The sequence below is a fragment of the Mobula birostris genome, chromosome 2, assembly GCF_030028105.1.
Source record: "Mobula birostris isolate sMobBir1 chromosome 2, sMobBir1.hap1, whole genome shotgun sequence".
NCBI classification, from domain to species: domain Eukaryota; kingdom Metazoa; phylum Chordata; class Chondrichthyes; order Myliobatiformes; family Myliobatidae; genus Mobula; species Mobula birostris.
The window spans coordinates 26,262,645-26,276,390 of NC_092371.1; positions in this window are offsets into that span (position 1 = coordinate 26,262,645).

Below are 13,746 nucleotides of genomic sequence, written 5' to 3' on the forward strand. Positions count from 1 at the left end.
GAGTATGCCCACAAGAAAATGAATCTGGGTTGTATATGGTAACATTTACGTACTTCGATACATAATTTACTTTGAACAAGTGAGAATGTTACAGCTTTGATGTTAAAAGGATGGAACCATGGTAAAAATGTAATGGGCGGAAAAGATGAGATTGCTCTTCTCACCTGAGGGAAGGTTAAGGGGAGATTCAGTGAGAGGTATTAAAAAATAGAGTAAATAAAAGACTTTTGTTCAATGGCAGAAACATTGTAACAAGATGAAACAGATTTTAAAGTAATTAGTTTGTGATGAATGCACATAAGATTTAAAAAGTGAATAGTGCCTATCAGAACTTTAAATCGAATTTGAGGTTATTGGGTAATTAGGCACTTTGCAATTGCAATAAAAAAGTTAGGTTTAAGCAGAGGGGCTATTGTGGAAGTGGACCAGTGTTAGAATGGGGAGCTAAGGCTTTGGCTCAAGCGGTTTTGGCAAGGAAAGGCAGAGGCTAGGGTAAGCTTCTGGTAAGTTTCTTTCTTGCTTGCTGGAAACGTGCTGGACAAGTTTCCACAAATGTGCGTAGGTGTTACTAACCAATCCTTTCAGTTCGTGCAATGCACCAGTTAGTAAGTGGCAACGATAAACTGATAGGTTGTGGGAAACTTTAATGTTAATATAGTGGCCTTCAGGAAGGAACTTTTGCAAAAAGCATTGATTCTAAAAGAAGAGAAAACATGCTTGAACTGAAGCAAAACCAAAACCTAAAACATTCAAATATTTTGTGTAATAGTTAATCTTCTGTAGTGCATAGCTCTGCCCTGTACGCTGTCTGTAATAAATATTCTGCTGCGTTGGTGTCTGAAGCACCTAGTTTTTTTTATTTATTCTGACTACTTATTTTTGTCCTGTTGTTTATATCATAGAACATAGAACAATACAGCACACTAGAGGCCTCTAGACCCATATATTTGTGCCGACCTTTTAACCTACCCCAAGATCAATCTAACCCTTCTTTCTATTTCTCCTTCATCCATGTTTCTATCTAAGATTCTCTTAAATATCCCTAATGTATCTGCCTCTGCCACCACTCATGGCATTGCAATCCACAAACATTAATCTCTGTGTAAAAAATCTGCATCTGACATCCCCCACACTATACCTTCCTCCAAGCACTTTAAGCTCCCTCATATTAGCCATTGCTGCTCTGGAAGAAGGTCCTGGCTGTCCACTTTCTCTGTGGCTCTTTTCATCTTATACTCCTCTATCACATCACCTTTCACCCTCCTTCACTCCAAAGAGAAAAGCGTTAACTTGCTCACCTTTCTTAATAAGACATGCTTTCTGATCTAGGCAGCATCATGGTAAATCTCCTCTACATCTTCTCTAAAGCTTCCACATCCTTCTTATAATGAGGCAAGCAGAACTGAACACAATGTTCCAAGTGTAACCCTTTCACTGGGTTCGTATGCAAACCTGGTTCGTTAGCTGGCTCTGCTAACACAGGAGTCAGCGGTAAGAAGCCCACCTTTCATAAATAAGCATTATTTCTGGATAATCTCTTTGAATTTTTCCAAACCTTAATCACCACGGCATCCATAATAAAGTACCTTAGTCACATTTCCCAACACTAGTTTAAACTCAGGCTTAAACACAGAAACTGCTTAATCAATTCTTAACAGCAATTACACAGCATTCAGTGAATCCCAGATGTGCCCCCACAAATATAACCCCCTCACCGGGCTCACAGGCAAACTTGCAACTCAGCAGTGAGAAGGCCATAAACAATATACGACAGGGGTCAGTATGATTTGATAAACAATATGCACCTTTCATAAACAATATACGACAAGGGTTGGTATGATTTGGGGTTCAGCCAAACAGGAATATTGTGATGTTGCAATTAAAGAAACCTCGATTTGAGCTAATGCTATGTAAATACTGCCCATACACAATTGTTGGGCGGCAAGAAATAAATATTGTACACCGAATAAAATAGTAAAGAACGTATATTTACAAATTTCAGATTTACGGAACAGTTCTAGGGAAAAAAAGGAAAATGGCCCACTTCAGTTAACCCAGTCCAAATAGGCACATAAAGTTGGAGCTCATCTTGAAGTTGTCCGTTTTACTTACGCACTGGACCCACAGACTGTGTGAAAGCACACACCATGTTCCAAACTCTGCTGGAAATCCATCTCGAATAAATGGGCTCCCTCTCAGGAGTATTGGCCCTTCCTCCTTCAGCCATTTATCTGCACAAAGCACTTTGTGTAACGGGGTGCTCCTTCCCACGGCATTTTCAGCCACCTTCCCTCCTGTCCTCTCTGCAGCTCCTGCCAAAAAGACCACAAACCCCACCAGTGTCTGTCACAGGTCTGTCTGCACCCGACTCTCTCTAGAACCTTCTCCCGATTCCACCATTCTGATTGGCTGACACAACATTCCTAAGTTGAACGTCATAGCCTCTTATCCTTAGCCGAAAGCAAAACATTCTACCAGCAGGACACACTTCTTTTGCAGAAGCTACTAAAATGAAATATCTACAGCATAACATTGTAATCTTAACCAGAGCATTACCCAAGTGAGGTATATCTAGTTTTATAGAGCTGCAGCATTACCTCGCAGCTTTGGAACTAAGTCCCACTACCGCCCACCCCCTGCCAGATTAATGAATCCAACATACCATATGCCTTCTTCTCATCCTATCAACTTGTGCGGCAACTTTGAGAGACATGGGCATGGATCCCAAGGTCTGTCTGATCCTCACCACTGCTAAGAATCCTGTAATTAACCTTGCACTCTGCCTTCAAGTTCAAAGGTTTCAAAGTTTCAACAGTTTCAAAGGCACATTTAATGTCAGAGAAATGTATACAATATACATCCTGAAATGCTTTTTCTTTGCAACCATCCATGAAAACAGAGGGGAGTGCCCCAAAGAGTGAACGACAGTTAAGTATTAGAACCCCAACGTCCTCCCCCCCAGCTCCCCTCCCTTCCGTGTGTAAGCGGCAGCAAGTAGTGATCCCCCCTCCCCCCACCGGCAAAAAAAAGCATTGGCACCCACCACCGAGCACTCAAGCGTGCAGCAAAAACAGAAACTTGCAGTACTCCAAAGGCTACTCATTCATCCGGTATTGGACATACCACAGGTTCTCTCTCTCCCTAATAAGGGAAAAAGAGATGTGTCTGTTTCACAGCGAGAGGGGAGACATAACAAACAACTCGTTGGTTTATGGTGCTAAAAGTCCATTCCGTCGCTTTTTCTGAGCTCTTTGCCCAAAGATCTCACATCTCTGGGCGCTCAGCCAAAGATCTTCCAGCTCCTATACCACACCGTTCCGGGGCACCGACCTTCAATCCGCCCATCTCCAGAGCCCCGAGATCCTACGCCTCCAAAGGCGAGCCGAGCTCTCAGGCCGCACCCTTGACATGACAGATAATGGCCAGTCGTGAAAACCCGAGAGTGGGTCCCATTCCCGCAAAAAAATGAAGTCAGTGTGTAACTCCAGGTCAGGGTCTTCAAAAGAGCCCTGAAAGGGAAAAACAGAGATATTAAAGATGGAAATAGAACTTCTTCCGAAGATGCAAGCGAAGGAGTCGCCGTTTAGTGCTGTTCAACCTTGCAAAGTGAATCACTTCACACTTTTCTGGATTGAACTCCATTTGCCACTTCTCGAGCCAGCACTCCACAACTTAGGACACATTCTACACCATTCACAACACCTCCAACCTTTATGTCATCTGTCATCTGCAAACTTTCTAACTCACCCTTTCACTTCCTCATGTAAGTCATTTATAAATTCATAAAGAGCTAGTGTCCCAGATCAGATCCCTGTAGAGAACTACTACTAGTCATGGAATAAAAGTCATTCTTTATCTAAAATGCTAAATGGAATGACAGCAGAAATGAAAGAAGTTACCTGTGTGATTCAAAAAGAATCAAGAATAACAAGATGATGTTGGACTCCAGAAACTCTCAATGAAGCAAAGTGAGGTACATTTTGTTAAAGATTGGAACCAAAGTGATAGCTTGAATAGGCTCAGTTGCAGATAAATTGGTCGTAAGAGAAAATCGAGATTTCCTTTTCGGTGAGGTATGTGCTCTGCACTTACAGTATTTCAGTTCCATCATAAGTTATTTTTATCCTTTTAAAATATTCCTTCCACATTGTATTGGCTGAACGATCCAAATATTTGTGAATTTAGGAGCCTCCACGTGTTCCTTATCAAGTAAATCCTGTAAATAGCCGTCCATTTGCACCCTGCTTCTCTCCGCAACCAGCTTTGTCACCTTCATACTTAACTTCACACTTGATCAGCCTCCAACTCCTTTCTCTCATCAAATTCTACTCACTCTGATGTTTGGTAGTCCATGTTAGTTCCTGGTCTATCAGGACTTCAGATCTATAATGCTCATCCTTGTATTCAAAGGTTTCAAGGGTTTCAAAGGTACATTTAATGTCAGAGAAATGTATACAATATACATCCTGAAATTCTTTTTCTTCACAACCACGAAAACAGAGGAGTGCCCCAAAGAATGAATGATAGTTAAATGTTAGAACCCCAAAGCCCCCCTTGCTCCCCCCCACACATAAGCAGCAACAAAGCAATGATCCTCCCTCCCCCACCAGCAAAAAGCATCGGCGCCCCCCCCACCAAGCACTCAAGTGCGCAGCAAACCATCAATAAAGACACAGCTTGCAATACCCCAAAGGCTACTCGTTCACCCAGTAATTCAACATACCACAGTCTCTCTCTCTCCCTAATAAGGGAAAAAGGGGGTCCCCATTTCACAGTGAGAGGGGAGACGTAACAAAGCAACTCACTGATTTACGGTGTTAAAAACCTTTTGCGTCACTTTTTCTGAGCTCTGGGTCCCTGGGCATACGGCCAGCAGCCAGCTCACTGCTTTCGATCTTCCATGTACTCCCACGACACATCAGGCGGCGGTACCGACCTCGAATCCACCCGCCTCCAGAGCCATGAAAATTGGGTACCCTGAAGGCGCGCTAGTCTTCTAGGCCGCATCCTTGGCATATCGAAAAGCAGCCGGTCGTGAGACCCCAAGAGCGGGTCCCATTTCCACAAAGAACTAAGTCAGCATGTAATTCCAGGTCAGGGTCTTCAAAAGAACCCTGAAAAAGAAGATTAGAGATATGAAAGATAGAAATAGAGCTGTTTCCTAAAATGAAGCAAAGTAGTTGCCTTTAGGCACCATCTAAGCTCCACCCCTTGTCCCACTTACCTCTACAATCTCTTGGATATCATGTCAGGGTCACAGAAAAAGAGGGATTTTTCTCCAGGTATGATGAATTTATGGAATTTTTTTTAGTTTCCCCATTCACCCCCAACCCCTGACCAGAGAGCTGTGAAATTCAAGTTTAAGTGGGCAATATCTTATTCACAGAGTATTTGCTGAAAGTTTTCATTCTACAATTTTCAGTTTGCTGAATCTCTCAAAATCAGAATGCCGGGAAACTTGGAGGAAATTAAAGGTGGTTCCCTGAAGTTCTTCACCCTGGTAGAAGCATCTGTGAATCGGGAGGTGTCAGAAAGGTATTCCATAGATGCTGCATGCTGGAGCCATAGTGCTCTGCTGGTGGGCAGAATATATATTTAGAGTGGTGTTAGAGTACTGGATAAGCAAGCTCCTTTGTTCCAGAAGGAACTGAGCTCTCTCAGTGCTGCTTAAATCGTACTCATCCAGACAAGTGGAGAGAAATCCGTCATCATCCGGACCTGTGGTTTGTACATGGTTCTGGAATGTTCTGGATGTTCAGGACAGCACACTATGTTGAAGCCTCTACACCTGCTTGGTATAATCTGCATGGTGCTCCTGAAGTGAAGCAAGCAACAAAATATCGAGAGAACTCAGAACATTACAGCACAGTACAGACCTTTCAGCCACAATATTTTATCAACTTTTTAACCTACTTGAAGATCAATCTAATCGTTCCCTCCTACATAGCCTCCATTTTTCTACCATCCACGTTCCTATCACTTCCGGTCAAGATGACGCCAGCACACGATGATTGCAGATAGTAAATTTTAAAAATTATTTCAGTTTTTCTATGCCTTCTACTTGTTCTTTTTGCATTGTTTGTGTTATGGAAACTGTTGGTGCCTGTGACGGACAGTTTGGAACTTGATCAGAGGATCCGGTGCCGTGCTATGTCAGGAGAGCTGCCTCGTGGAGATCAGAGACGAGAACCCGAAAAGGACCAACTACACAAGTTAACTCATGGAAAAAAACAAAGACGGGACATGGGGTCGTGAACGACTCCATCTCGAAGCAGCGAGGAAGATTGTAGCATCGAGGTGAAGGCATTTAGACCCGGTCAGCGAGCACTCCTGATGGAAGCTGTGCCCTGGGTCTGCCGCCAGGACAACGTCGTTCACACCCAGTCAATGATCACTCCCAATGGGGCCAGAGGGTCAATGATCACTCCCAATGGGGCCAGAGGGTCAGTGATCACTCCCAATGGGGCCAGAGGGTCAGCAATCGATCCCAATGGGGCCAGAGGGTCAGCAATCGATCCCAATGGGGCCAGAGAGTCAGTGATCACTCCCAATGGGGCCAGAGGGTCAGCAATTGATCCAATGGGGCCAGAGGGTCAATGATCACTCCCAATGGGGCCAGAGGGTCAGTGATCACTCCCAATGGGGCCAGAGGGTCAGCGATCACTCCCAATGGGGCCAGAGGGTCCGTGATAACTCCCAATGGGGCCAGAGGGTCAGCAATCGAACCCAATGGGGACAGAGGGTCAGCGATCACTCCCAATAGGGCCAGAGGGTCAATGATCACTCCCAATGGGGCCAGAGGGTCAGCGATCACTCCCAATAGAACCAGGGGGTCAGTGATCACACCCAATGGGGCCAGAGGGTCAGTGATCACTCCCAATGGGGCCAGAGGGTCAGCGATCACTCCCAATGGGGCCAGAAGGTCAGTGATCACTCCCAGTGGGGCCAGAGGGTCAGTGATTGCTCCCAATGGGGCCAGAGGGTCAGCAATCGACCCCAATGGGGCCAGAGGGTCAGTGATCACTCCCAATGGGGCCAGAAGGTCAGTGATCACTCCCAGTGGGGCCAGAGGGTCAGTGATTGCTCCCAATGGGGCCAGAGTGTCAGCAATCGATCCCAATGGGGCCAGAGGGTCAGTGATCACTCCCAATGGGGCCAGAGGGTCAGCGATCACTCCCAATGGGGCCAGAGGGTCAGCAATCGATCCAATGGGGCCAGAGGGTCAGCGATCACTCCCAATGGGGCCAGAAGGTCAGTGATCACTCCCAGTGGGGCCAGAGGGTCAGTGATTGCTCCCAATGGGGCCAGAGGGTCAGCAATCGATCCCAATGGGGCCAGAGAGTCAGTGATCACTCCCAATGGGGCCAGAGGGTCAGTGATCACTCCCAATGGGGCCAGAGGGTCAGCAATTGATCCCAATGGGGCCAGAGGGTCAGTGATCACTCCCAATGGGGCCAGAGGGTCAGCGATCACTCCCAATAGGGCCAGAGGGTCAATAATCACTCCCAATGGGGCCAGAGGGTCAGCAATCGATCCCAATGGGGCCAGAGGGTCAATGATCACTCCCAATGGGGCCAGAGGGTCAATGATCACTCCCAATGGGACCAGAGGGTCAGCAATCGATCCAATGGGGCCAGAGGGTCAGCAATCACTCCCAGTGGGGTCAGAGGGTCAGTGATCACTCCCAATGGGGCCAGAGGGTCAGCAATCACTCCCAGTGGGGCCAGAGGGTCAGTGATCACTCCCAATGGGGCCAGAGGGTCAGTGATTGCTCCCAATAGGGCCAGAGAGTCAGCAATCACTCCCAATGGGGCCAGAGGGTCAGTGATCACTCCCAATGGGGCCAGAGGGTCAGTGATTGCTCCCAATAGGGCCAGAGGGTCAGCGATCACTCCCAATGGGGCCAGAGGGTCAGTGATTGCTCCTTGTGAAGGCTACTGTTCAGACCAGGCCTGAGTTCTGAGTCATGGGACTGTTCAATGTTCTGAGATTTATGTGACTGACTGTACTTTATATTGCTTTCCTTCAGGTTTTTGTGTTTTCTTCCTTGTGGCAGATTGGCCACAAGTTCTTTGTGTGTGGTTGGGGGGGGGCATTCGGGGGTTTTTGAAACCACTGTCACTGTTCCTTTTTGAGAGCGAGGGGCTTGTTCGCTATTTTTTTTTCTCCAGGGGAAGGGTTGGGGTGTGCTGCTATTGTTGCTGTCTTTTTTTCTGTGAGTGAGGGATTTAGGGATTGTATTCTTTCTTTTCTGCGGGCTAGGGTGTCAGGGACTGCTATTATTGCTGTTTTTTTCTGCAGGGAGGGGGCCAGGGATTGTATTGTTGCTGTTCTTTTTCTGTGGGGAGGGGTGAGGGATTCTGGGGTCTGTGAGTTTTGCTCCTTTTACTTTTTCATGTGTATTTAATGGCTATTTGGAGAAGACGAATATCAGAGTTGCATTGTACATACATACTTTGACAATAAAATGATCTTTGAACCTTAAATAAGTGCTTCTTAAGCAACCCTAATATATCTGCCTCTACCATTACACTCACCACTCTCTGTGTAAAGAATTTACCTCTTATATCCCCCTTATACTTCCTCCAGTCACCCTAAAATTATGCTCCCTTGTGTTAGCCATTTCTGCCTTGGGAAGAAACATCTCTGGCTATCTACTCTATTTATGCCTCTTATCATCTTGTACACCTCATTCAAGTCTCCTCTCATCCTGCTTCGCTCCAAAGGGTAAAGCTAGTGCACGCCACCTATCTTCATAAAACATACCCTCTAGTCCAGGCAGCATTCTGGTAAATCTCCACTACATGCTCTCTAAAGCTTCTACATCTTTCCTATAGTGAGGCTACCAGAACCAAATATAAAGTTCAAATGTAGTTTAAAGGGTTTTAAAGAGTTGAAATGTTACCTCGGGGCTCTTCTCTTGAAACCAATCCCCTGACCGATGAAGGCCATCACATCATATGCCTTCTTAACAACCTTATTAACTTGCGCAGCAACTCCAAGAGGTCTCAGGAAGTGGACCTCAAGAACTTCCTGTTCCTCCACACTATCAAGAACTCTGTTTTAACCCTGTATTCTACTTTCAGGTTCGAGCTTCCAAAATGAATCACTTCACACTTTTCTAGGTTGAACCCCATCTGCCACTTCTCAGCTCAACTCAGCATCCTGTTAACATCCCGCTGCAGCCTACAACAACCGTCTGCACACTCTACAACTCCACCAAGCTTCGTGTCATCTGCAGACTTACTAAACCACCCTTCCACTTCCTCATCCAAGTCATTTATACAAACCATGTGGAGCAGAAGTCCTGGAGATTACTTTCCACTATATTTCTCATGCTTTGGTTGGATTTGTGCTCAGTTGGCGTGGTTGGAGTGACAGAAATGTTGTGTGCTGCCACAGAAGTAGAAAGATGCCCCTTGACCCTCAGGGCCCATCCCTCCTGGCACGTAGGCTGATGGAAGTATCCAGCCTTGTATATTGTCTCCAGATGCTGCGAGGAAGCATGGAATTTACTGTCACGACTATCTTGACTGTTGAGTTGGACATTTAGGGAGATGGATTTTTTTATGTTGATGTAAGGCTCCAAATAATTCATCAGAGCCATCATAACACATGAATGCTGCCAACGGTAGTGGAAATAGGCAAATTGTGGTAAATAGATTTATTGTTATCACATCTACTGAGGCACAGAGAAAACAAGCTTTGCATACTGCCTATGTAGATCAGTTCATTAGAATAGCGCGCTGAGGTAGTACAAGGCAAAACAAGAGCAGAGTGTTTCATAACGTGTAGAGTTACAGAGTGCAGTGCAGCTAGACAATGAGGTCACAGTGAGGTTAACGATCCACCTTTTCATACCTGGATACCATTCAATAGCAAGGCAGAAGCTGCCTTTGAGCCTGGTGGAATGTACTTTCAGGCTTTTGTATCCTATGCTTCATGGGGGTGGGGGGTGTAAGAGGAAATGTGCAGGGTTTGTGGGGTCTTTGATTGCGCTGGCTACTTTTCCAAGGCAGTGAGACGTGTAGTGAGTCGGTAGAGGGGAGACGACTCTCTGTAGTTTCTTGCTGTCATGGGCAGAACAGTGATGCATCTGGCACAATGTCTTCTGTGGTGCATCAATAAAGTTTGGTGAGGGTAGGGTCAAAGGGGGCATGCCAGATTTTGGTAGCTCCCCGAGGTAGAAGCGCTGGTGAGCTTTCTTGGCTGTGATGTCTATGTGGTTTGACCAGGACAGGCTATTGGTGCTGTACACTCCTTAAAACTTGGAGCTCTTAACCCTATCGACCTCAGCACCGATGATGTAAACTAAAGCATGCACACCACCCCCCCCTAAAGTGAATGACTAGCTCTTCTGTTTAGCTGAAAACCAGAAATTCTAGCAAATCACAGTAATTAAAACAATTTCTCACTTAAATCAAAACTATGAAATTATCTCTTTGCGTGGAGATCCGTAGTGGCTTCTTTTCTGCAGTGAGCAATACGCCATGTGAAATAGATCTGAGATGGTTGACTGAGCAGGAAGCTGGGAATTCCCATGGCCTCCACGTAGGAACTCAGCCAGGTGCATAGTCAAATGTTCCCTCATAAGACATCGTATGGAGATACCACATTCCTCCTTTATTGGCGCCATTGATGGCAGATTTTGGAAACAATTAACATGAATATTGTTCATTCCACCATGCTTTCACCTCCTTTCCCTCCCGAGCCTTTCTCTCACACTCACTCTTTCTCCTCTCCCAACCCTCTCTTCACTGCATCTTTATCTCTCCCACCTTCTTTCCTCTCTTCCCATCATCACCCCTTCCATCCCTTCCTCCTCTCTCTACTCTCAGCCCCTCCTTCCTCACCTCAAATGGTCTACTTGTGGAGTACCAGCCACTGGAAGAAGTCCTGTAGTGGATGCCTGTGGAGAATGACATTTTGCTGGGGGAGCTGTGGGAGGTGGAGCAGTAGTCAGACAGTGGCTCGTATTGAGAGATGAATGTTCTGAAAACCATTGAACATAGGAGCAGAATTAGGCCTTTCAGCCCACTGAGTCTGGTCTGCCATTCCATCATGGCTGATTTATTATCTTTCTCAACGTCATTCTCCTGCCTTCTCCCCATAACATTTGAAGCCCTTACTAATCATGAATTTATCAACCTCCGCTTTAAATATACCCAGCCTCTTGGCGCCACAGCCATCTGTGGTAATGAATTCCACAGATTCAGCACCCTCTGGCTAAGAAATTCCTCTTCATCTCTGTTATAAAGGGGCGTCCTTGCATTCTGAAGCTTTTCCCTCTGGTCATAGACTTTCCTACTATTGGAAACATCCAGTCAACATCCATCATATCTAGGCCTTACAATATTTGGTTAGTTTCAATGATACCCTCCCCCTCATTCTTTTAAACTCCAGCAAGTACAGGCCCAGAGCCATAAAGCGGTTTTCTCATATGTTAACCCTTTCATTCCCGGGACGATTCTTGTGAACTTCCTCTTGACCCTCTCCAATGCCAGCCCAAAATTGCTCACAATATTCTCAGGTCCGGTCTGGCCAATGTCTTATAAATGCCTTATATCATTATGTTATGTTTGCTTTCCTGGGAATGAAAGGGTTAACGTATGAGAAAACCGCTTTATGGCTCTGGGCCTGTACTTGCTAGAGTTTAAAAGAATGAGGAGGAGGGATCTCATTGAAACTGACCAAATATGGCAAGGCCTGGGTAGAGTGGACGTCGAGTGGACATATCCATCACCAGCCTCACCCTGGCTGCCCTGTTGTCACACACTCTCCCTGAATCACACCTGAAATGTCCATCTTGAAATGAGCCTCACAGTGGTGTGGATTTCGGTAGTTTTTTTTTGTCTTACAGTGACAAAAACAGAAAACACTGGTAACACTAAACAAGTCTAGAGCTGACCTCAGTCAGTGAAGTGGAGTGCAGTCTTGAGCTGCACCTTGTAAGAAATAGAAAGCCTTGTGATGTCAGGAGGTGTGTCATTTATCACAGGATACTCAACCTAGTAGTTGTCCTTGTGGCCACATTGAGTAAGTGGCTGGCTCAGATCTTCTGGTCAATGGTAACTCCCCCATCCCTCGTTGATGGGAGGTTCAGTGATGATAATGACACTGAAGAGAAGGCAGTAGGCTTTCTTCTCGCAGATGTTCATTGCCCGGCACACTTGCTGCTGTCAGGGTAACACTATCCAATTATAACCCTCCTCCTGAATGCTGTCTTGATCTTGCTCCATGGAGCGATGGACTGTTCCATTTTGAAGAGTAATTTTATCGGTAATGTGGGGAGGGTACGAGAAAAGCTGTTGGAAGGGATACCCAAGATCGCTAAAGAGAACTGGGCAGGTGCTTAAGAAAGAATAATTAGGACTGGAAAGGAGGGGTGGGAGTTAGGGTTGCCAACTTTCTCACTCCCAAATAAGGGACGAGAGTAGCAGTCAAATACTTGTGTTTACCCCGAGAAAGACTACCATGACCATGAAGCTTTGCACGGGCACCTGTATGCGCACGCGTGTACATGCTGTTTTTTTCTACAAATCGTTTTTGGCAATTCTGGTCAGTGAAACTATACTGTACATACAATATTTCTACTTTACATAGGCTGTGTATTTATCATATCATTCCTGCTTTTACTATATGTTAGTGTTACTTTAGGTTTTATGTGTTATTTGGTATGACTTGGTAGGTTATTTTTTGGGTCTGGGAACGCTCAAAAATTTTTCCCATATAAATTAATGGTAATTGCTTCTTTGCTTTACGCCATTTCGGCACGAAAGGTTTCATAGGAACGCTCTACCTTAGCGGGGGAAATACGGGACAAGGGCGATCCCGTATGGGATAAACCAATTTAGCCCAATATATGGGATGTCCCGGCTAACACGAGACAGTTGGCAACCCTAGTGGGAGGTAGTACAAGCAAGCAGTCACATCACCCCCCCTTCTCCATCTACGCACCTTCCCTCTCTCCCGGCATCAACTATTACCTGCCAACATGTACTCCACCCTAACCCCACCTCCTTATTCTGGCTTCTGCCCCCTTCCTTTCCAGCTTTGATGACAGGTCTCGGCCTGAGACGTAATTTGATTATTCCACTCCATCGATGGCGCCTGGCTCGCTGAGTTCCTCCCGCATTTTGTATGTTTTGCTGAAGATTTCCTGCATCTGCAGAACCTCTTGTGTCCAAGATGACTCTTAATTAGCACACCAGATGGCGCACTCACACTTCCGGGGGGATCAGTCCCAGGGTAGGCTCAGCAGGCCCCGCACGGTGTTGCAAAATAACACCAGCCCCTGCCAAAGCATCTCACTGGTAATCTGAGGAATTTGCATATCACCTCAACACAGAGGAGCTTCATTATAATGCAGTTCAGAATCAGAAAAGACAAGGTGCTTATTTAGTTGAGGATTTAAAACAGTATGACAGAATCCAGAATAATACTCAATTGGAGAAATAATGGATATTTCTAACTTTTGTTTCGTAGCGTCCATTTGAAGCATTGCTGCTGTCAGTAATGTAGGCAGCACAAGGGATGCAGGGGATTGGAAAGAGAAACAGGAGATAGGTGTAACACAAGAACCGTGTTATCTTTCCAAATTGCTGAATGGTCTGTGTATGCGTTGGTGTTCTAAGGAGCTAACAAATTCTGAATTAGATGTTCTAAGATGATTTTTCCTCTGGTGCAGGGTGTAGATCTGTTGGCAGGACTTTGTCTCTGAACTAAAAGACAAACATTCAAGTTGAT